The 26,087-nt window shown below is 39.6% G+C and overlaps 1 protein-coding gene across 2 annotated transcripts in view; it reads right to left on the bottom strand.

Moving 5' to 3' along the window:
- The window catches only part of LOC127448362 (leucine-rich repeat-containing protein 4C-like), a 48,305-nt gene extending 23,545 nt beyond the window's left edge, over positions 1 to 24,760 (bottom strand). The window contains exon 1 of one of the 2 annotated variants that reach the window (XR_007898511.1): positions 24,630 to 24,757. The gene's annotated coding sequence lies outside the window, so the exon portion shown is untranslated. Of the gene's footprint in view, positions 1 to 24,629 lie in introns of both variants that reach the window. The other variant, XM_051710834.1, reaches the window with a different exon arrangement.
- Positions 24,761 to 26,087: the final 1,327 nt, after the last annotated feature.

Below are 26,087 nucleotides of genomic sequence, written 5' to 3'. Positions count from 1 at the left end.
TCCCCCCAACACGTCTACTTACGCAAACTTTGATTATAGTCCCAATAAGGGAAAATTGATAATGCAGCCAAGGACAAACTATGAGAAACAGAAATTATTATTTCACTTCTGGTATCTTCTTGTCCGAGTCATTCGTTCTTTTGTCACGTGACAAACGTATGTGCATAGCGTATACGGCTGTCACGTGACAAAAGAATGAACGACTTGGACCAGAAGTCTCGAGAGGTGAACTAATAATTTCTGTTTCCTGTGTGAGCAATGCATAATGTATACAGCTGTCACGTTACAAAAGAACGAACGACTCAGACCAGAATACTCGAGAGGTGAACTAATCATTTCTGTTTCCTGTGTGAGCAATGCATAGCGTATACGGCTGACAAAAGAACGAACGACTCGGACCAAAAGAGTTGAAAGGTGAACTAATTATTTCTGTTTCCTGTACAGCGCCTATGCGGTTTTCACGTAACAAACTAACGGAGGTTGTGAAATGCACATGCGCGGCCAACACAAAATGAACGAATCACTCTCTGAGACTACTCGTTCTTCTGAGTCACATAAAAGATTTATTCAAAATGAACGAATCGTTCATGAACGACCCATCACTAGCACCTAAGTGGGGAAGAGCCCAGGACAGTGAGTGACACATCAGTGACACTGAATAAATATATCTTCCCTAAAAGGAGGCAAGATAATAGTCCGAGGATAGTCAATTTTCTCCACAGAATTCACGTCAGGTGAGGTGATGAACTGTTTGGAGGGAGGACTGAATTCACAGTTCTTCGATCATGGTTACAAAAGGAGCTGCCCGCAGGGGCACCCTAAACCAACCTGATGAAGAGTTTGAATCTTCCTATATGAAATCTAGGAGTAAATCACTAGATTAATGATTACAATAACTGTTTTACCAATATTGGGAAGCAATTAAGGAAAAAGTCTCGCCCATGGGGAGCGCTTTTTAATATGAGAAACAGGAAGGGAAAATTCCTGTCCTGAATCTAGGAATAAATCACTAGACTACAATGATTACTGTTACGATCCAGTGTTGTGTTGTGTTTTGTTTACCTTTCTAATGTGTTTCTTTTTCCCCTGTGTGTGTGCTATGTGACTTCTTAGGACTGAATCACTGATTGACTCGGTGATAGAAGGATTGAATAGCTCCACCCCTCAGTGATTACGGTTGGCTGACTAATTGACACGGTTGTCTTATAATCGGGTCACATATCTTGACGCTCCCAGACCAACGAAAGCCACAGCAATATTTGTGTTATGCTATTTTCTTATGTTAACATGTTTATGTTATTAATTTAATGCAGCAATCTGTAGGGGTAACCTGTCCTTTTCTTTTGAGAACTATTTTGACTTTGTTTATTGTCAGTGTAGTTAGGTTAATTGGTATGTATTTTCTTTTCATTCGTTAGGTTATGTTTTTACCTGTTTTCTTTTCTAAGTGGGTTTGTTTGTTTTGGATCTTTGGTTACCCTGAAGCCAAAAAAGAACTATTGCTGCTCATAACATTAAGAATCATTTTTGATCAATAATAGAAGAATTTTTTTTTGTTGCATGTTCTTGGTTTGGCATTTGGCTGAAATCTCTTTACCCCATAGACAAGGGATGTAATAATTGGGGGCTTGTCTGGGGTTTGAATGGCAAAAATTGTGTGTGCTTCTTTGTTGATGAGTACCTTTTTGTTATTTCTGAATGGCAGTATTTGCTTGTAAAGGGAGGGTGAAGAATTAAGATTCGTTATGGAATTCAGTATCGAGGTGTTCAGAAAGTCACCAAATTGGCAGGTGCTAGAGACTTGTAGAAAATCAGATTTCTTTCTGATAGCTGATTTTTATGAAGTACCTGTTGCTAAATCTGATACAAAGCGGGTTATCAGAGAGGCGATCCAGGAAAAGCTGTTGAGAAGGAATATTAATCCTTAGCAGCCAGAGCATTCAAATTTGGGAACAATTATTCCCATGATTCCTGTCTCAATATCTTTGCCATCCAATCACCGATTTTATTTCTGAAAACTGCCAGATACTCATGACAATATAAGCTAAGAGCACATATGATTGGTTAAGAGGTTACTGGTGTGAATAATAAATGTATCATCCTCCATTTGCCTAAACTGAGCTAGAGAGGATGTGCTGGGAGATTACCTTAAGTGTTGGACTTGCTGCTTCAAATTGAAAACTGAGGTGATCTTTCAAGGTAAGACAAGTTATTTAACATGTGTTGTCAATATTGTCTATTGAAAGTCAAAACGTTTTAGTTATGAAGCATTTATTTGTAGGAGTAACGCAAGATATTTCTGGAAAAAAATGACATGACCGTCGGCGTTCATCACACAGGCAGCTAGCCTCTATTTTTAAGCAAATTTCTGTGACACTTGCTAAATATTAACTAGCAATACTATGTACATTTTTAACTAAATATCAATAATTTATTTTTTTTGGCCAATTTTTTCACTTGTGAAAAATCTGCCTGAAGTAATGAGGCAGAGAGCAGACGCTGTTCAGACCTGCCTGGAAACTGGCCTGCTAGTTAGATTATCTAGCTTGTTGATTTTCCCATGTTATAAAAAAAAAATGGTAGATATCTTTCTATAATTTAGCAGATAACCTTACCCAACCATCACACAGACATGATTATAGGTTGTGTGTAGCTTCCTGTTCACAAGGCAAGTGTGAGAGGGCTGTCTGCATTTGGACATTCTGGTTAGTCTGCAAGCCTTTGGTGACTATTCAGTGTATGGATTTGTGAAGAACACTCTGCTGGCTACCAATTGTTCTCATTTTTTCTGTTGTTGAGATGGATAGACTATGGCTCCCTGCTCAGCACCCTCAAGAGGAGGAGGCAGCTGACTGAGCTTCGGTTCATAGCAGAGGAGGACGTGGCTCATTAGGGCATGAGCACACAGGAAGAAGGTCTGCTGGACCAGGAACTACAACAGGAAGACCCAGAACATGAGGAGATGGAGGATGAGATGGAACCTGATCCCTAGCCATGTTTACTGGTGTTGCTGTCCTCCCCTCTTTTCTCCCTCCCTTCTCTCCACAGGTATTGCAGTTGAGTATTTATGAATTTATCTATATACACTACTGGTCAAAAGTTTTTAAACACTTACTCGTTATTATTTTTCACATTTTAGAATAATAGTAAAGTCATTAAAACTATGGAATAACATAAATGGAACTATGGGATTTATGTTGTGACTAAACAAAATCCAAAATAAATCAAAACTGTGTTATATTTTAGCATCTTCAAAGTAGTCACCCTTTCCCTAGAATTTTCAGAAATGTACTCTGACATTTTCTCAACCAACTTCTTGAGGTATCACCCTGGGATGCTTTTTAAACAATATTGAAGGAGTTCTCATCTATGCTGGGCACTTATTGGCTGCTTTTCTTTATTATTTGGTCCAAGTCATCAATTTCAGAAACTTTTATTTTATTAAATTTTAGATTTATAATTAAATAAATGAATATGGTGGCACAATTATATTTTTGTCTACAAAACTAATTTCAAACATTTAAGCATACACCTTCAGATCAAAAGATTAAGATCATGAGAAACATTTCAGTCGAGTGTTTCAAAACTTTTGACTGGTAGTGTATTCTGTTTCTGCACTCTTTATTAAAAATGTATTTCCTGTTCAAAAGTTTGATTTTGTATTTTGCTGTAATTCGTGTAGTCCTAATGCTCAAAGTGTTTTATTGAACACAATGAATATTGTTTGTGTCCTTCAATTTCAGATGCAATCTCAATTTATTATTACAGGTGCTCAAAAGGAGTTTTTGAGGTGTGGTCATGTGAAATGTATCTTAACATTCTAAATGTTTGTTTTATTCCGTTTTCCCACTGATCACTAGACTGGACATAACTTTTAACAATAGATTATATTTCTAATCTGTCTGCTATTCTACATTGCCCACAAAATGATGTATATTTCATACACTAAGTTTCCCTCTAGCTTGTAATTAAAATGGTTAAATGCAGTTGTCTGAAGTATGGTGGCTGGAGAAGATTTTTGTAAAAATTGCTGTGTGACATTTTTTTGATAAAGGATTATTAGCCTTAAATAATACATTTATATCATTTGAAAGCCCTAGTTCTCTTCAATATGGTATATACAGTTAAGGTGTGTGTGTGTTATATGAATATCATATTCTGGCACAGAATGGAATTTTGGGCCAAGGGTTAAAAGGATTAAATCAGTCCTGTGTCACAGCCTGTTGAAGGTGTTTTGGGGGGAACGTCGGCAGCTGGAAGTACTGTTTCTTTCGTTTGAGTACAGAGGGACTTAAATTAGCAGTGAGACCTAAAGAGCTTGATTTAGAAGTCAAGTGACAACAGCATAGCACACAGATTTTGCGTATTCGGCAGTGCGAGCTCAAAATGCACAGCGTTTGTCCGCTCCTGCAAACTCCTGTCTCGTCTGTGGCTGGTGTAACAAATGTTCCTTCTCTCTTACATCGGTACCTCTGTTCAAAATTCAGATCTCAACATTATTAGACAAATTCGATTAGTTCCTACGTTTAGAGAAGCTGATGTTGATTCTTATTTCAGCGAGTGCATTACATTGGCCCAAACAGATTTGGCCATTCTTTCTTCAATGCAAATTGTGCAGTAAAGCACAAGAAGTTCTGAAGGATTGAATAGCTCCACCCCTCAGTGATTACGGTTGGCTGACTAATCGACATGGTTGGCTTATAATCGGGAGAGCTGCTCTCTGGAAGTGGGTTGTGTGTGACTTCGGGATGGTCACATATCTCCACACTCCCAGACCAACTGGCAGATCAACAAAAGCCACAGCGACATTTGTGTTATGCTATTTTCTTATGTTAACCCGTTTATGTTATTAGTTTAATGCAGCAATCTGTAGGGGTAACCTGTCCTTTTCTTTTGAGAACTATTTTGACTTTGTTTATTGTCAGTGTAGTTAATTGGAATGTATTTTCTTTTCATTCGTTAGGTTATGTATTTACCTGTGGATGGGTTTGTTTGTTGTTTTGGACCTTTGGTTACCCTGAAGCCAAAAAAGGACTACTGCTGCTCTTAACTTTAAAGAATAATTTTTGATGATAAATAATAGAAGAATTTACTTTTCGTTGTCGCATGTTCTTGGTCTGACGGTTGGCTGAAATCTCTTTATTTTATTACCCCCTCACCCACTAGACGAGGGACATAATAATTACAATAGCTGTTTTTCCATGAAGGAAAATAGCTGAAGGTAATAATAAAAAAGGACTTGCCCGTGGGGGAGCCACTTTCCTTATAATAGACAGAAGAAAACATTTCCTAATTTTTAGGATTAAAAGAACAGGATAACTGGCTTACTGCTGGGAAGCAGTTAACACATGTACCTAAGGACATACTGTCCCACAGACACAATGGTGCTGCAGAATTTGAGATAGGATTGATCTCTTACAACAGGTGTTTTCCAAGAGAAAAGGTAAGGAAGGGGTTAACTTTCCGAAATGACTTCTTAATTTAACTAACCTAATTGGTATTGTACAAAAAGACTGACGTCACGAGTTTTTTTTAAAATTAAAACTGCTATCATGTTTAACGACCCAGAGGTATTTACCCAGCAAGAAACAACCTTCTATGTGTATTTTTTTTTTTTTTAAGCGAAGCCTTCTAGAGACATTCATGTTGTAACAAGCCCAAGGGGGGGGTATACAATAAGGCATTTGTTTCATCGCTACTCATTAGTGATGTGAGCTTAATCTCCCTTTACAGAACACCTGGGAAGATGAGGAAACATCTAGATTGTAAAATCTAGCGAAGTATTTGGGGAATCCTAAACTGCCGCCTGGCAGATGTCCGATAAGGACAGGCCTTTTATTCACATCCTAGAGGAAGCCATGCCACTTGTGGAGTGAGCTTTAACCCCCACAGGACATACCAAGCCCTGTGATTCATATGCTAACTTTACGAGCATCTACGATCCAGTGAGACGGCCTCTGTTTAGAGACCGCCTTTGGACCAGCCTCCAAAAATGGCAAAGACCTGACTCGACAGCCTAAGCTGGCGTGTATGCTCAGTGTAAATGCGCAACGCTTGTATGGGCAGAATGTGTGCAATAAACTTTCTTCCTCCAACTGAAAGGGAGGGGGAGAGGAAGTCTTTAAGGTTATCACCTTTGCTCTGAAGGGGGTGGATAAAACCTTAGGAATGTAGCCTAATTTAGGCTTCAGAATGGCTTTTGAAAAGCCTGGAACAAAATCTAAACCGGAATTTTCACAGAGCTTGGAGATTTCTCATGCGCTTCACCAAAGCGAGGGCCCGTAGTAATGCAGTCTTTAACGTGAGAGCGCACAATTCTATTGTTTCCAGTGGCTCAGATGGAGAGCCAGGTCCCACACTGGTAAAGTAATAGGGTGAGAGGGTCTGAGACGTCTCGCACCACGTAAACATTTTGTGAAAATATCGTGCTTGCTCGTCAAAATACAGTATGTATGCAATAGCTGCAACATATACCTTTAGCGTTGATGGGAAGAAACTCTCATCCAAGCGCTCTTGCAGGAAGTGAAGCATCACTTTTTCCAAGCAATATGCTGGGTTTTCATTCTGTGATGAACACCAGTCTGAAAAGACTCGCCACTTTAGTGCATAAAGGCAGTTGGCACTTGGTGTATCAAGCGAATGGGGAAACACATTGTAGCAAGGAGGAGGGCGGGGCCGTGATGATGCATGCCCGGACCCTAATCAGGCCAATCAAGCCGACGAGAAGGATAAAGGCGGCCGGAGATGGCAGTTCAGGAGAGAGAGCTACAGGCAGCTGCCCTGTATGCGTTTGTGTTGTATGTCTCTTGCTTTAAGTTAATCATTAAATTATTATTTATATTGTCAAGCCGGTTCTCGCCTCCTCCTGTCCCTTGTACCCTGTTACATTGGTGCTGAAATCCCGGGAAGGAGGAGGGATGCGCCGTAGTGGAATCCTCGCCACTACCATCCATCCCAAAGGAGCAGCCGCGGTCATCCGCCGGGGGAATGAGGAGCCTGGCCGCCTGAAAGCGGAGGAACGACCGCCGACCGCGAGAGGAGGAGGGGCCCGTGCCAGGGGCGGAGGAGACCCCTACCAGCTGCTAAAATGCGCTGGGGTTAAAGATAAGACCGCCATCCACGAGCGGGGAGGGGCTCACTGCCTGGAGCCGTAGAACCGCTGCCAGGGGCGGAGGAGACCCCTACCATCCACCAAAACACGGCGGGGCGTTCCATCTGCCAGGGGCCGGAGGAAAGTCTCTGATCCACCTGCGGCGGAGCGGCTGTCATCCACTAGAGGGTGGAGGAGTGACCGAGGACCAGGTTCCGGCATATCAGAGGACCGGCGAGTGTGGGTTTTTTTTTTTTCTCCCCTTGTCTCCCTCCCAGGTCCGTGAAGGTGGGGAAGACCTGCCAGAAAGGTGGGGGGTGGATGTACGTCATGCCGGGGGCTTCCCGGCCTGAAGCAAAGGAGGGAGGAGTGTGGCAAGGAGGAGGGCAGGGCTGGGCCATGATTACACAGTCAACTGTCAGTGGTATTATAACAAAGTGGAAGCGATTGGGAATGACAGCAACTCAGCCACGAAGTGGTAGGCCACGTAAAATGACAGAGCGGGGTCAGCGGATGCTGAGGCGCATAGTGCGCAGAGGTCGCCAACTTTCTGCAGAGTCAATCGCTACAGACCTCCAAAGTTCATGTGGCCTTCAGATTAGCTCAAGAACAGTGCGTAGAGAGCTTCATGGAATGGGTTTCCATGGCTGAGCAGCTGCATCCAAGCCATACATCACCAAGTGCAATGCAAAGCGTCGGATGCAGTGGTGTAAAGCACGCCGCCACTGGACTCTAGAGCAGTGGAGACGTGTTCTCTGGAGTGACGAATCACGCTTCTCCATCTGGCAATCTGATGGACGAGTCTGGGTTTGGCGGTTGCCAGGAGAACGGTACTTGTCTGACTGCATTGTGCCAACTGTGAAGTTTGGTGGAGGGGGGATTATGGTGTGGGGTTGTTTTTCAGGAGCTGGGCTTGGCCCCTTAGTTCCAGTGAAAGGAACTCTGAATACTTCAGCATACCAAGAGATTTTGGACAATTCCATGCTCCCAACTTTGTGGGAACAGTTTGCGGATGGCCCCTTCCTGTTCCAACATGACTGCGCACCAGTGCACAAAGCAAGGTCCATAAAGACATGGATGAGCGAGTTTGGTGTGGAAGAACTTGACTGGCCTGCACAGAGTCCTGACCTCAACCCGATAGAGCACCATTGGGATGAATTAGAGCGAAGACTGCGAGACAGGCCTTCTCGTCCAACATCAGTGTCTAACCTCACAAATGCGCTTCTGGAAGAATGGTCAAAAATTCCCATAAACACACTCCTAAACCTTGTGAAAAGCCTTCCCAGAAGAGTTGAAGCTGTAATAGCTGCAAAGGGTGGGCCGACGTCATATTAAACCCTATGGATTAAGAATGGGATGTCACTTAAATTCATATGCGTCTAAAGGCAGATGAGCGAATACTTTTGGCAATATAGTGTACTGCCAGTTATTTTAGGCACTTTATATGCCAACTTGTTTGTGGTGATCACACTGTGTTTGATCATTTGAACGAGTGCTTTTTTTTTTTTCAGGTAGACAGCGCGGCTGAAGAGCGGCATGCCATTAGAAGACACAGACATCCTTTTGTGACATCATGCATTCCATATCACTCTCGCACCGACCCAACACTGAATACTTTCAGAGGAACCATTCTCCCTAACTTGAAGCCTTTTAAGTGATGGAGAATAAAATTAACTACGTGCGTCTGTGGATGCATGCACGTTGAGTGAGAGAACTCTTCACTGAGTTGACTCAACCCCAGTTGTTACAGATGTGCAAGCAAAATGTTTTTCTGCTTGTCACTCTGAGCTCCTGACTGTGCAAAAATTAGTGCAAGAAAATATCTCCTAGACTTTTTGAACGGAAACCTGATTAGGGTCCGATTCAGTCGACTTCGGCTGACAGTATCAGCTGTAAAAACCCATAAGGAGGTTCTTCACCTCTGAACACAGTATAAGCGTATCCTGCACTCAATCGTGGAGGACGAAATTGTGTTAAAGTGAGGCGGCCGACTCGTGCATTGAACTTTGTAACCGTTCGTCGTGGTTCCCACTTGGAAATGCCTGGTAACGTGCTCAAAGCATTTAAGAGAGAGCACAGAGTCTCGGTTTCAGACCGAGAATGTGTGGGGATTGGGTTTGCAGCAGTTGAGGAGGAAAAAGAGCTCCCTTTTTTTTCTCTCTCCCGCTGTCGCTCCATGTTGGCCTTTCCCTCTTTTTTTTTTTTTTTTTTTTTTTGTGTGTGTGTATGTAATTATATCTCTGGTCAACAGTTTCAAGATGCCTTATTTTTGTTTTATGTTAGCAAGAGCACATGATTTCAACTCTCTCCCGACAGTGGTTGCGGGGTTGAACCAAGCCTTTTTCTGGCCCAGGTCAAACAATGGTTGGAGCTCTGGTTTCCTCTTTGCCGATCTGACATAATCTGGAGAGCTTTAGCTGGACCGGTGGTACGAGCCTGGCTGCTTTGCTTTGCGTCTTGGTCATGGGCACTATCAGTTTGGCGCCAATTGACGGGGCTGAAGCTGGAGGAGCACTGGTTTTGGCAGGGTGTGCCCCTGACGAAAATCATGATCGAAGCATCTTTCAGTGGCTGCAGCATGAATAGGCAGGAAAAGTTTCATAGCCTGCGAGTGCTTCTTTGGATCTTGGAGTTTTTTGAAGAAAGTGTATTCGCATCCCTGAACAAGCTAAGCTGTGACAACAGAGTGTCAGGAAGCCTTACTTTGTTTGCTTCACACATCTCAGACACCAAACTGTCCAGTGATCCTCCAATGGCTTGGACAGTAATGGCGTGAAATGTGAGGTGCATTGCACAACTCTTTGAAGAGTGCAAAGTCGGGATTCCGCTCATCAACGTCCTCCAGGATTTTGCCTGAAAGACCTGAAAAAGGCATGGTGTGCATGTCTGATGCGGCTTGTCCTGGGACCATGTAAGAATTAGCCGGGAGAGGGGACGTAAGAGTGAAAGGTGTTACTTTCAGCTATGTGCAGAAGCAGGGCATAAGTGTGCCATAAATGCTTTTCCCATCTGCGGTTTCCCACTAAGGATGTAGTTATTGTGCAAAAAAACGTAAGACACAACTAGTTCATATTTCTGTTCTTCTAATGCATTGCATGCCGCCCATTTTAGACTACCAAATTCTTATGAATGAGCTGTCTTGATTTACATCGACGTTACTTGACAGGAAATGGAATGTATAATAGGACGCAGACGATGCAATAACCAAAGAAGAACCTCAGAATTAAATCGTACTTGACCCAGCCCATTAGCGCTTTGTGTGCGCTTTATCGCCAACCCATTTGCACCTAGACTTGGCGTATGCTTGCATGAAAATATCAAAACTTCATGGCTATGCCCACTGACATTGCGCGTATGATGTATTTCATAGCACTGTGCTTAAGACTTAAAATAGGGGCCACAATCTCAAAATGAATAATTTATCTCAGATTATTTTACTTGAACAAGCTGGGGCACATTGCAGGCCTTAGAGCTTATCAGGAAAACAGGGTATGCAAATTTAAAATAAACTGGCTCACACAAACAGATAAGGGAAATAAAATATGCACCATTTACACCAAATTACAATAAAAAATGTACAAAGTAAACATTGTCATATAACAGATATGAGCAATAAATCAATGACAGTAGACCACTTGTCAAAGCTAAATGTCTGGTACACACTGAAATGCTAAACCACTCAAAACACTGAGCCCCTGCATGCTTAAGAGTCTGTGTAACAGTGCCGCATCTTCACTTTGAAGTAAGCAGTGCATGCAAACTAATATATATGTAATATATATATATATATATATATATATATATATATATATATATATATGTGTATATATATGTGTGTGTGTGTATGTGTGTGTGTGTGTATATGTATGTATGTGTGACATTTGCAGTTCAGTAATCACAATAGGCCATATAGCAATTCCTGACTTTCTGTGCCCAAATTTATGACCTCTTCAAACGATAATTAAGACTTTTTTTTTACTTTAAGACATTTAAAAACATTTATGGTCTTAAATTTAGCAAAACTGAATTTAAGAAATTAAGAGTTAAGAACCAGCTGGAACCTGGTTTTTGCTGTGCAGTGCAAGGAAAAAAAGGTAAGAAATTAGCTTCACAAACATTCAGTTAACACCTTTATTGTGCCCCCTGTCCCCCCGAAAAGCTGTCAAGTCAAAGTACATCTAAGGGTACGTTTACACGACAACGATGTACTAAAAACGAAAACGTTTTTCCTTTGCGTTTTTGAAAAGTTTCGCGTACAGACGACAACGTTGTCAAAATGATCCCCGTTCAAAGGATCTGCAAAAATGACTAAAAACGCTGTATTATGCATGCCAGGACAGTAGTAGTCGATGTCACTTTGTAAAGAAACACTACGCGCCTGCGCACATAAGCATTCTTCCACAGAGCGGTGAATACAAACAATGAAGATGGTGAAAGCATCAAACAATTTTGTCTGGATGGACGATGAGGTTGCTTTATTACTATTACTTTGCTGGAGAAGCGTCAATAAACTCAATCTTGAGCAGCACAAACACAGTCCAGTAGTCCGCCATTGTAGTTTTGAATGTCTCGCGCATTGTTTTGAAGTACTTGCGCGCATGCCTATAGACTGAACTCTCAAGATGATTCAATAAACTCTGCTCATTTTTACCATCACTTCGTCTCCTGCCTTCTTCTGTATTCCCCCTGCTGACTCTTGGGCTGGTAGAAGAGTAAGTTAACATAAGAAGCTGTTGATGTTGACTGGTTTCGGATATCAGACAGAACTCTGATATATAGATATCTTCTGATGGAGAGAGAGGTCTTGTGTACACTGGATCTAACATGCATTTTCACTGCCTCATATGTTTTCACATTTTAAGCATATCATTGAATACATGGCATCACATATCTGTCTATAGGCTATATACATAAGTGGTGGATGAATGAATTGCAGGGTAAAGGTACATCAAATAAAATACAAATACATTTTTCCCATCTGAATCCATACAGTAATTTCAAGATTTTCAAATTGCAGGTTCTGCCTATTGTACAATGTTCACACTCCACACAAAACACTCCAAATGAGTAAATTGTTTATTATTATTATTATTATTATTATTATTATTTGCACAGACACCTGTATTCATATAAGACATATGATAATTATACATCTCAAATTGATGCCTATCAATCCATCATTCTTTATATAACACGAAATACGCATGTGCATGACGTCATCGTTTTCACAAATTCGCGTTTTTGTATCTTTACACGGAAATGATAACGGCATCGTTTTCAAAAACTTGTACTTTGAAACCCGTTTTCAAAAGTTTGCGTTTTTCAGGCCCCAAAACGCTGCTGTCATGTAAACGAACAGCCAAAACGCATACAATGTTTTCCGTTTTTAGTTGAAAACGTTGTCATGTAAACGGCCCCTAAATTTCTTTAAGAGTGGCATAGTACAAGACACTCTTCATCCAGACTATCTGAAAAGAGTGATCACTCCTGGGCTTGGCCCCTTCAGTTCACTTCAGTGTTCAAATTGAAAATCAGGGAGGCAGTATGCTGACCATGCTAAAACACAGAAGACAGCAATCTTTAAAAGCACACTGCAGTGACCCTAATGCAATAGGCTAATCCATAATCACAAGGGGTTTAGAGGAACTGTACCTCATGAAAAATTAAATGTTAAATCAAGACTCACCTTTCAAGACTGTTCTAGACCTCACGATATTCTCATACTTGCACAAACAAAAAATCCTGCAGTACTAATATTCTGAATGATTGTTTTCTCAAGGAATATTTAGGTATGAATGCATACAGTATGTACAGTGGCAGTTGCTGTCTCATCTATGTGTACAGTAGTACTGACCGGGAATTAATTTTAACCTTTAACATCCAAAGGCTTTGCAAATGTCATATAGCCTATTCCAACCTGGCTGTACTGGTATTTGCAAGTAAGTGTAAAATATTTTGCATAGCTAATTTCAGACCAACTCTTGTCTTCTAAAACAAAGTCCCTTCAAGGCAAGTCAGGTCATTCAGTGACCATATTTGTAAGGCCTCTGGGCAACTATTTTCTTTGAATACAAGTACAGCTCCTATCTACATAGGAAAGACCAAAATCCCTAAGTCGGTCAGTCAAGTTTACATTCAGATAATGTATTCCAAAATAGCAATAAAATATGACAACTATTAAATAAATAGTGCTTCTTCAACTGAAATCACATGCAAACTGTGTTAGCCAGCTAATTTTCATTTTTGGGTGAACTTTTCCTTTAAGCTCAATCAACAGCATTTGTGTCATAATATTGATTATTACAAAAATGTACTTCTATTTTAAGAGCCTCACTGTAACCCAGATTTTATTTTTTTTATTTTTATTATTTTTTTTATTTATTTTTTTGTGGTAATTATAATTATGCTACAAATACTGTCGATTGAGCTTAACTTGTATTGAACCCAGAATATTCTTTCAACTGTAAGGCAGGACTTATCACAATATTCAGGGCAACAATTCCTCCCATTCATTCTGTTTTTATATGAGTGACCTATCTCATCCTTTAATGTCTCTGGCTAAAATCTTTTGTGTCCATTAAAATAAGTATTCCTTGTAACAGTTAACGTCATTGTTCTCATCAATCATATCTATAACACAACGACATGTTGAAAATCTAAAAAAAGACTAAAAATGGGGCTAAGATGGCCCTGTCTGCCATGCTGTGGCCCCTGTTTGAAGCTAGTATGATTTAAGAACAAGGGTCCTCGCAAAGTGGAAAAAACACAAAATACTATGGTTATTCATAGACCTGTGACATGTTTTTTTTTTTTTTCCTACATTGAATGCAGGCTTTCCTCTTTCAAGTTGCTGTGATTATAATTCAATGACTGGACCCCACATTGTGTCCATTCTGTTGCACAGCAGTTGTGACTCAGAGCTTTATATACACGCAGCTCTCTTTCTCTCACACACACAGGCAGCTTGCTTAGGAATAATTCATGGGTTTGCATTAGAGCGAATACAGTCACTACGAAACAATTGCAAAAGCAAATTGATACAGTTGTTTACAGTTTTTATGGTCTTTATCTTCAAAATTGTATTTTAATAATGGCTGAGATTAACCAATTTCAGTTCCACTTTGAAGTGCTTGTCAGTGTTTCCAGTTATATCTATTGCACAGCCAGTCCATAAAGCGTTGCTCTGGCAACCAGAAATATGAGTATACAGTATGAGAATATTATGAGTATATAGAAGAGTGTTTTCATCTCGCATTAAGAGCAGTGGGAATTTACGATTCTGTGTGGCACACTTTGTCATATGCACACCTGAGGACCTTTTCACCATTTACACCATCTCTCGTGTTCAGTGTCTGAGAGAGATGAAACAGAGATTCAGATGGATATGGAGACAGATAAACAAACCATGAGAGTTAGAAAAAGTTGCTGTCATTGGGGCTAAATTTAGCAACATTCAAGTTTACTATGACTGGTAGGTAAAATATGTTTAAAATTTTTTACAATTTTTTTTACCTAATTTGATAATACCTTTTAACCTCCATTAAGACCATAGTACTCTCAACTCAGTTCAATACTTTTACCACATTTAAATCTAATTCATGAAATTTCGTAGATTTTCCAACAAAATCAGCACAGAAAATGCCAAAAAAATACAAAATAAAAACCAGATTCTGTGTGAGTCCAGACTCATCTAAAAACTCTGAATCATCATTGCATTCATGTGCACAACAGATATGTCTCTGATTGGCTGCAATGCTCAATGTTGCAAAAAAGCACACTGTAAATAGACCATTTTGACACGACTAGAATATACCTAAAAGCAATTTTGTAACTTAAATCCTGATAGTCCAAAAGGAAAAAATGTAACTCACTTTTATTCCGCCACAAAAAGGGGATTGTAGGCCAATTCTGTAACTTATACTTTTCACGATAACTTAATTGTGGCAGCTGTAATTGTATTTTTTTTGGATTGTGCAGCCCTAAGATCTACTATTATCCACATTTTCCTGGGAAGTTGATGGTAAGATATATCCATTCTTTATTTATTTTCTGTCTAGCTCTATCTAACTGAAGAGACCGGGGCGAGGCCACATAAAGGCCAGAGTAGCTCTGGTCCCCCCAATTAAAACCGCAGAAATATCCCAATAGTTTGCAAATACAAAGGAACTGCATTTGGTTGCATGCAAAATAGCTCACATGCAAAATAATCATCATATTTTTGTTGTAAATATAGTTAGAAAAATTTGTATTTATTTCAATTAAGAAAACTTTGATATGATTATGGTGAACTGAAATGGGTTGCGGTGCACTTATCACCAAGTCTCTCATGTTTTATTGTCTGCGTAACGCTATAAAGTCATGCCTGAAAACAGATCCAATCGCGGATCCTATCAGCACCAAGATAATTTATCCACCTTTTGTCTCACTTAATTTCAGTCAATAATTATTATTTTTATTATTATTTATGTGGCAGTGTGATAGATGTTTCTGTAGATGACATGGCATTTCTGTGGTTCGGCTTTAACTTGAACACGAAGTTTCTCTTCTGTGCTTTTCTACTCTTTAGCCTCCATTTGAATGTTGCAAAATTATCATTATGATAATAATAATAGCCTGGTATTTATACATTTTATTTTCTAAAATAATGTTGTTAAAATATATATTGAAAAATGAAAGTGGCTGGTAAAAAATAAAAATTTGGCTCATTAAATTGGGCATTCACCCGCCTCTTTTTCCTGAATCTGTCCTCTTTTTTTGGACTACTGGCCGAGCGTCTGGCCTGGATTTCTAAATTGCCTAAAATGTCCGAGATTCATTTGGCTTAGGTTTTTCATACTGATGTGCTCTTTAGAGTCGTTATACATTCTCTGTCTGCGTATTTTCCATTAAAAGCCAAAACTGAAAGAGAGCGCTCCCAGCCAAGTACAGTGATTGTGAGAAAAAAGCAATTTTAACGAAAAATGATGCAAAATGTGCTGCTTTCCATACAAAGTGATTATAACAATTATTACATTTTCAATAGCAAAATAATGTAACATTACTTTTAAAAGTAACATTCCCCAACTCTGTAGGTCAGCTGTTCAATAGAACATCTGATTCATTTGCGTTTTTAACCAGACCTCTTATTTTAAATAGGCTATAAATAAATATTTTAGAACATTGCAGCAGCTCCACAAAACCCAGAACGTCATCCAAAGGAGAGAGTTTGTCAACCTTATTAAACATTCGATCTTCGGGAAACTAGCCAAAACCTGTGCACAGCAGGAGGACTGAAAATTGTCTAATAATAATGTTTATAGCATCTTATCGTTTATATTATATTGTATTTTTTTTTACATATTAAGGTAAATTACTATTAATAAACTTAATAATTGTTCAAAAACAAATAATTATTGTACCAGTAATTATAAGTATTAAGCTGTGTAAAATATTGAATATTGACTCATAATGGTTGAGGAAAGGGGTACGCTTCATTATATTCACAATGAAATTAGGCACAGAATAGAGGTTCACCCTGTTTCAACAAGGACTTCCCATTTGGAGATTTCTGGCTTTGCCATTGGAAGATATAGAGAAAGATGGAGCAGAAACGAGAGACTGTTAGAGGCAAAGAGTGATAGTGGTGCATTAAAAGTCAGAGCACATACAGTGCAGGGCCACATTCATTATTCACTAGCTAAGTTAGCATGTGTCATAATTAAAACAGAAAATCTTTGTTTTAAACAGAAATGACTTTGGTAGGTGCTTCTATTGTGAACTCCAAAAGTAATTTCTGGCATCAGATTCATAGCAAGGATGTCTTAATTTCAACAGCGATAATTATCAAGATTTTATTGCACTGAAAAGAACCATTTGACAGTAATACGTTCCACCAAACAGATTCTACAGATGGTAATCGCAGCAGATTCATTGTTGCCATGAGAACTCGGTGTTTCACTTTTTGTTTAAATTAAACGTCACGATTGTAGAAGGCAAGAACAGAACAGCCAAGAAGAGAGAGAAAAAGGCGACGGCTTGACCCTCCCGGTTGGACACAAATGAAGGAGCCACAGCTAGCATGGCGCTCATCCCATGCATACAGATTGCATTACATAGCCAATCCACTCAAAGAGCCTTTGCTCCTCTAATGCACTGACATGCCTTAGTGTGTGAAAGTGGCCAGTCTCACTCAGTTAAGTGGCCCCCCATGGTCAATTAATCCAAGTGAGACTGTTTTACTCATCAACCACCCTACTCAATATCGATAAGGCCCTGTTCAGTGTCATTATCACACCTACTAACATTCCACTGAGCTCTCTGAAAAGTATGCCACATAGCGGCTGGCGCTTTGCATATAGACTCTCTGTGGATGTACCAAGGCTTGTGTTTAAGTCTTCAAATGAGATGGGCTGTTGGTGGTGGTGACAATCTGCTTGATTAATTTAGCCACGTACGGAATGCCCTCATTTGTTTGCACTCCTGTCAGCAGAGGGATTATCCAGCCGGACACACGGCATCCATTTGCGGGAATGAGATGTGGCTAAAGTGCCGACTCAGCCATGGTATCTGTCACACCGACATTGTGTTGTCACATACAAAAAACATGAATTACAATGTGAGCTTCCTGTTGTGTGTATGCTGGAGCTGCAGTGCTTATTCCACTGGTGTTTATGCTGAGGTGAAGGGAACGTGTTACAACAGTTTACTTCCCTTGTCTGTTTGGGATATGGTGGAAGAACACTGTGTGAAAGCACTCTGCCACAAAGTCTCTGTGCTGTTCCATTCGGCACACCTACATTTTCCCGTGAGCTGTGTTTTTCACAGTTCAAAACAAATATATCTGCCTAGTCATTAACCTTAATGACTGCACAACACAGACAATGCAGAAGAGAACAGGGGAGGAAAACAGTGGTAACCATTACTTTCCCTGCTTGAGATGACAATAGGAGCATCTGAGGGGCTCCAAGCTATAATCTCACTGTGGCCGTATAGTCTCCTCCGTCATTAGTATTGACTCTGCATGAAGCCTAGCCGATTGAAGCACTCAGCTGCAAGCATGCCAATACACATAAATCCAGTGTGCTTCAAACCCCTGAGTGACTCTCCAAGGAGGCCTGTAAATTACCTCAATTCATTCTGTTTTTCTATTTCTTATTCTATATAAGCAACTGGATTATTTTTGGATAATGTATGATAGAGATCTCCTGCATAAACCTAGTGCAGTGGTTTAGAATGAAGCTCTTCTGATGCAAGAACTGCATCTGACTTTTTTAGGAATATTTTTAGGAACAATAATTAAACAGACAGTTAGTTTGAAGCTGATGTAGAACAGCTGAAACACAATGACCTATGACCACACATAAACCGAATTCAATTTTAAAGGGGCCAACAGGTTAATTAGTTTTGTCAGTTAAAGGAATGTCGTCGTTTCAACCCGGAGATGTTAAAAGCAGCATGTTTTCAAGGATGTCTGTGATTTATTAGCTTCTAAGACATGGATCTATTTGACACATTTCTGTTTTGCAAAACCAGGCCAACTGTACTGAGAGGCTTGAAAACTCCAACTGCCTTCAAGTTCCTCTACCATATCAGAAATATGCTGAGATTGGGAGAAGACGTCCTCCAGGGGAGGGGAGGGGTGCTTGTTTGAAAAGGGGTTCCAATATAATGAGCAACCCAGATTTGTACTGTGCCTTTCATGCCTGTGATGACAAACATACAGTGCAATCAAGGCAAAATGATATTTATAAGCTGAGCTGAGCAAAGAACACCTCCCTCTCTGTCTCCACTGACTAATCTCAGTGAATGGTACAATTTATGCCAGTTGGATCGTATAAAGGATACAGTGTTGACATAGGATTTCTGAATTAACTATCAACACAGAGGCTGTCACTTTTGTGTGACAGCACAATCTCTATGGCAGGTCTGACTGAACTGCAAAGGCAGAGTATTTCAAATGCACAGACATTTATCACAGTTACTGAGGCCTGAGGGCATGGAAGTCACTTTTCATTTTCACTGAAATAAGATGTTTGATTAATAAGCTGCTCAGAGGCTCTATATCCATAGGGATTTTTAAAATGCATGAACTCTAACCTCTCTGCACCTATGAACACACTGGCTCTTCTCCAGTCTACCAAATGTCCCTCAGAAAGGTTTTTTTTTCCTTGTTTTTTTCAGAGTGTTTGTGTTATATGGCATCAGACATCTGCTGCAGAACTAAAAACCAGTGCAGCATGTTCGCTCTTTCATTCATCTGCCATTCTGGCCTCATCCTGTTCCCCAAGACACTGACTTATTTGTCACCTTTTTGCTAACGTAATTCACATTAGGCAATCTGCTCCTTTTAATGGCCACAAGCAGTCTAATTACATGGATTGATATGTACAAGAACAGTTGATTGATTGATAATAAGAGAAACAGCAGAATAATGTGTTTGAGCCAAAAAAAAAAAAAAAAAAAAAAACATCAACAATAAGATGATGGAATGACTGACATCTTGAATGAATTTAATTGTTAGTGTGTGTCAATCTTTAGCATAGTCAATTACATATTCAGTACGCTTGATGAATTTTGCTTTGGCTCCAAGTGAGGTTTGAACCTATGACCCCAATATTACTAGGCAGGCAAGTAGGCAATGAGCAGGGAATCAGGTTATGCCACTCTACCAGCACATTCACCCCAGTGCAGTTTAAATTGTTAAGGGAGATCTACTGTGACAACCTACATACTGCAGGTAATAAACCACAGTGCAAATTCACAAAGAGTAATGTGAACAGGCATTCACAGAGGCCACATGACCTAGCAATAGCTTTCAGTGATTCCAGAATTATCATCAGCAGGTATCTGCTACTTTATTAAACATAAGTATAAAGCCTGAATAAAACACTCTTGTGCTATTGTGACTACTATATTTGTAGTTCAGTCTTCATGGGCACTAGATCAGATAGAGTATGTTAACTGATGAAAGTTACAGGATAAACCTGCTCTACCAGCATGTGTCTTGTAGTCTTGTATACAGTTTTTTTATTTTATTTATATATATATATATATATATATATATATATATATATATATATATATATATATATTTGATTATACGAGAACATCTCCCCAGCACAATGATTCTTGGTCTAAAGGTCAAACATTTTAGCTATAGAGGAACTTTAGTTTCTTTCTTCATCAAAACAGAATTTAAGATTTTTAGGATTTAATTTCAGGCCTCCTCCTTTAAACAATGCAAGTGAATGTACTCCATTTTTTGATGGTCCAAAATGCATATTTAGAGTGTATCAAAATAATCCACACGACTCCAGTTGACAAATAAAGTTCTTCTGAACCCAAACGTTTGATTATTTTTAGAAACAAAACAATACTTCTATATTTTTTAATTGTTCGCTTCCGTACATCTCTGTCACGTGCGCTCATGAGAGGGATGACGTAAGCTTGTTGGTAAGGTCACGCGTCACGTGGAGGAGGAGGCAGAAAGCATGTCATTGTTTACAAGAGGAGCAGCGCTGTACAAAATTTTAATTGTCTTTGCTGTTGATTTGTATTTGTATAAGTGTATTGTTCAAAATGGTTGTTTGGTGTGTGTATCCTGGATGCTTCAACCTTCAGAAACCCCAAAGAAAATGCACGCCGGGAAAAATATAAACTTTTCATCGATTGCCTATACATGATCATGAGCGATTGAAGCTCTGGCTTATCACGCTGAACCTGGATATCAGTACACACCTACATTCTCTCAAACATTTTACCCCTGAGGATTTCAGACCATATCTGAATTTATCGGCTGTGCCCGTGCTGTTTTTCCAGCGAACTCATGTGTGTGTGAAAACTTTGTCATTGTTACGCCTCCCTCAGCGCTCTGCTCATCACCCGATTTCTAATTCACCGCACCTGCACTCAATTCACTCGCTCATCACTGCCTGCATAAATAAGTTTGTGAAGCTTCTCTTCTGTGTGATATCACCTGTACCACTGATCTCACTGTGTAAACCCTGTAAATCCTGTGAATCTCAGTAAACGCTCTCACACTTGGTTTCACTAACTACAACTTGTGTGGCTTGAATTCCTGACATTCATATAGCCTATATATTTCTGCAAAAGAAAAAGCACAAGTGGATTACGCAACAGCATTGCTTCGAAATAAAGGATGGTTATTTACTGCAGTAATGTTTTTTTTATTATTATTATTTGGAACTGATTTTTTTATTTTATATTGTTTTTAAATTGTTTTGGACTGTTTTGGTTTGTGAACGGCGCTTGGTCTTTGGTTTGTGCAAGTTTCTCTTGTAAACAATGACGTGCTTCCTGACTCCTCCACGTGACACGTGACCTTACCAACGAGCTTATGTCATCCCTCTCATGAGCATGTGTCACAGAGATGTATGGAAGCAAACATTTGTAGTTAAAAAGTATATAAGTATTGTTTTGTTTCTCTGAATAATCTATCATTTGGGTTCAGAAGAACTTTATTTGTCGACAGGAGTCATGTGGATTATTTTGATGCACCCTAAATATGCATTTTGGACCGAGTACATTCACTTGCGTTGTTTAAAGGAGGAGGCCTGAAATAAAATCCTAAAAATCTTAAAATTCTGTTTTGATGAAGAAAGATTTTTCATTTTTGGGTGAACAATTCCTTTAAGTAAAGACTCTAGTGTAACCAAACAAAATTCCAAAAATTATTGTTTTCAAATAGGTTTTCAAACAATTCCCCCAATCGCCATTAGTTGACAAACGGATAGTCCCACCCAAACTCATAGCATTAGTTGCAACATGATCACTCAGGAACTCAACATGTTGTTTCTGCGAGTGCCAATACCCTAGGATCGGACACATTTTGCCAACACACTGACAAACGCTAGGGCTGGACGATTAATCTAAATTGAAAACGTGATATGACGTAGTGCGATTCTCAAACCGCAAAGGCTTTACCTTCCCTTATGGTGCGTTGTGTCAGGGGAGACCCGGGATCACGTACCGTTTGCATAATCTGTGATGAGCACAATTCAGAGGTTGTATTCTTACCTCCACTAATGGTTAGGTTTAGGTTTGGGGATTGGGTAGAGTTTATAAAATATGCAATCCTCTCCACTGTAATACAGCATGTACAGCTCAAAACAACTCACTTTTGGCGCCCCTCCGATGTCATTTCACCCAGAAAACGTGCCCATAACACTTACCGCTTTGGCCACTGGGGGCAATGTTGCGAATTTTAGCTAAAGAAAAGTCAACCTGCTGTTCCCGAATTCACTGTGGGGTCAGTCTGTTGGTTGAGCCAATGTTACTACTGTATGTTGGGCTGGTCTGAGCTTTCAAATAAACAAAGCAATGTTTTGAGGGACAGTGTTTACACTTTTTGTTGAAGTCAACCTATAAATGCCTACTTAAAGGCTTAATCTCTGTATATTAAGGTGTGATAAAAGAAATTACTATTTTAATATTGTAAAAATGACACACATCACCTTTAAGGAGTGTAGCTGTGTGTTTGGCAGAAGAAAGGCTCATTGCTGGCTGGATTATATCTTGTCTAACAGCGCTTCCTCTGACCTGAGTGCTGTACACCAGCAGTGCAGTCATTCATTTTGCCTCACTGCATTTCCACTTCAGCACTGAGAGGAAATTGCATTTACAAGTTTGCTACATTACAGTCTTCCCAATTTCTAGTGCATCTTTTAGCATTTTTTATGCAATCCATTAAACTTTTTAATTTTGCACAGGACATGACGGGATGATCTTTAAGCCTGACCCATATTAGAGATGGTCTTTATGAAGCGTCAGGTTGAGCAGAAACATTTCAACTGCTTAATTTTTCTCTAAATGGCAGAGATTACTAAGGTTAATGGGTGCAATATTGGCTAAATGTTCTCGTTTACAGGCTCTTCCTCCTTGCCTTGGGGGAAATGAATAGTATCTGGCATCTTTTTGGCTCAGTTGACACATTCAATAAATTAACACTCATTCTCATGACAGCACAGCATAACCTGCATTACACACTGAACCTTGTTTCTTTGGACTGTTTGTGATGTATTATCAATCAGACAAGAGCCTGGGCATAAGGAATGTCCAGCCCACAGAATTAATTTCATCTTAAAATCTCATGGAAAAGGAGTAAAGTTACACATTGGAATATTTCAAAGTTTACATTGTTTAATGATTATCAGGTGATATATCGGAAATATCTTTCCACTCCAATCTTGCATATTACAAATTAATTTACATGAATGAATAAGAACAGTGAGCCCAATGGATGTGTGATTTTAATCACACATTTAATTTGAGAAAATTAATTTTGCTTATACTTTAATTGAGCTATTTGATTCTTTCATTTAAGCTGGATAAGATGATTATGGTCCACAGTGGACTGAAATGCTCAGAACATCTGTCATGGATTATTTGCAATGAAAGACCAATTTAAAGCCCATCTAGTATGTTTAGCTAATGCACAAAATATTTATATGGGATCTTTTATATCTGTAAACATTAGTTTGTCAACTGTTGCGGCTACTCTGTTATTCTTGTTACTCTTTAAGTTTAGGAGCTTATGCGGAGCACAAAAATACTTTTGAAATTATGTATTAAGGGCATCCATTCAAATAAATTACATAATCAAAAATAGCTTGGTTTTTCTTTCTCTTTAAAGCTATCCTAAAATTAGCTCATTTGATAAAGACTCTTGATTGCAACTGTAATTTTTCCTCATTAAAAAACAACTGGTTTGTTTTCATTTATAAGTAACTGAGCTTAATGCAATGATCTGATTTACCCAAACGCAGCCTATACAAATCTCATATTGTTCTCTTCTACCAAAAACAGCAAAGGTTTTCAGCACCTTCCCAGAAAAGACAACTCCTCAAACCTCAACTACTGGTGAAGCAACAACCCACGAACCCATGAATCATCCACCTAAAATTATGTAAGCTCTCTCAAAAACCAATACATGGCTCTCAAGCTTTTCCAATGAATCAGCCTTGTCTATAAGTGTCTATTCCAGCACCTATACACAGTGAAGTTCTGAAGCCATTTGAGGGTTGAATGTTAAATGCAAACCAGTGTGAGCTGTTTTTTATTTTTTCTAATCACAAATCATAAATGGATTATAAAGAGTTATGACACATGGTGCAGTTGCAATGTGCTAACTAATAATCCTTACTAATGTAGTATTCAGGAAGCCTCAGAAGTCACTGGGGGTTTATTAGAAGCAATGAGGAATAGTTGTGTCGACCATCATGGATACACTGCCTCTTTCCCCTTGTCTCTTTAGAGCACAGCATTGCACATGTGAACAGAATATGAATGACCCAACGCCATATTCTAGCAAAAGTAATGGTAAGTAGAGCAACAGAAAGGGACAAGAGAGCTGCATAAATATTGCACAATCTACCAGATCAAGAAATAATGCAAATCATAAACCCCTGCAGCATAAACATAGATAGATAGACGGACAGACAGACAGACAGACGTGAAAAAAGATGCATCAATTCAACTTCGGAGAGAACAAAAAAATAGGTATTTTAAATATGAACGGTTAGATTAGGCTACGGTTTCTTACCCATTTTTCCGAAGCAATGTGAGATGTGAAACGATATTAGTAAACTGGAGCATCACTGCATCCCTCACACAATCCCAGTTCATGTAGAATCCATGCACGCTTTTAGGAGATGCAAGTAAGGGCAGGCGCTCTCTAAAAGCGGTCGGTGAGCTTTGACAAAGCATAGCAGGTGAAAAAAAAAAAAAAAAAAAAAAAAAAGGGGGGGGGGGGGGGGGGGGGCAGCAAAGATTTTTTTTTCTTTTTTTTTTGGAAAGAAGTAGAGGATAAATCTACCAACGTTGATCTGTTTTACTGGAAACGTAAAATAGCCTAGCATCCACATCCAAGGGGGCAATGCCTGAACCACATAGGTTTTCAGAAGCCTTTCTAGTCCAATATTCCCTTTGGATAAAATCCAACAGAGTTAATACTTGGTGGGTATTGGGACCCGATCTGTCTCTGATCGAGATGAACCCTTTACAACCATTGCGATGTACCGCCGTTTTTCAATGCATACTGGCCCCCATGCTCCTCAAATCTTGCACACATCCACAACCGCAGTCCATAGATTCAACATAGCGTGCTGACTCCGCTGAATGCTGTTTAATGTGTTACAGCATCACCTCAGAGCATCCGTTCACTCGGACTCCTTCCTCTCGCCTGGATATTTGAGCATTTCTCTAGCGATGCCCACTGCAGAGCACTACTCAAAGTTGAACCGTCGACTCTTTTCAATACATGAGTCTCAAATCCTGAAATAATGTTGCTGTGCGTGTTGCTAAGTGGAATTGAATCCTTTCTTTTAATATCGGCGTAATAAACTTGTAATCACGACATCAACTTCATACGTTCCCCTGATGATAAATCTCATCAGCTCATCTTCAAAATAGTCAATGTTACTTATTTGTTTTGCCAAAGCAACGTTCTGTTTACGCTGCAGTTTTTTTGCCTCTCGCGAATGGCTGATAAATAGCTGTTGCGCCGGACAGCTCCAGGTTTCGTCAGAAAATTTAGATAAAAAGTGTAAGCCCACGGAAAGAGCCCTTGTCTGAAATAGTGTCTAAGGAGAAGAGAATGTGTGCAGGAGCTCCTGAAGCAACCGACGGACGATTCCTTCGTTTATCACAAGAGACTGTGTGCATTTGAAAGGCATCTGTTGCTGAATGCACGCAAATTTACTTTGTGCGCGCGCAGTCTTTTCACTACGCATTTCCCCTAAATCCTGAAAGACCATTATATTTTTACATTATAAGTTGGATTTATTAATATGCGTGAGTGTACGTGTGTTTTTCCCCCCGGCATATATTGATGTGGGATTGCCACCTACCGGCATTGCCCTCTCAACATGTATGCTCTCTGCCAGCCATCTACCAAGCAAATGTAATAATAGCCTACTGGAAAGCACTGTAGGCATTTTTTTTTTTTTTTTTTTTTTTTTTTTTTGCAAAGGAACATCATTCCTCTCCTTTCTTTATTAAT

This window comes from Myxocyprinus asiaticus, chromosome 1 (assembly GCF_019703515.2).
Source record: "Myxocyprinus asiaticus isolate MX2 ecotype Aquarium Trade chromosome 1, UBuf_Myxa_2, whole genome shotgun sequence".
NCBI classification, from domain to species: Eukaryota; Metazoa; Chordata; class Actinopteri; order Cypriniformes; family Catostomidae; genus Myxocyprinus; species Myxocyprinus asiaticus.
This window is presented reverse-complemented; position numbering and strand designations above follow the sequence as displayed.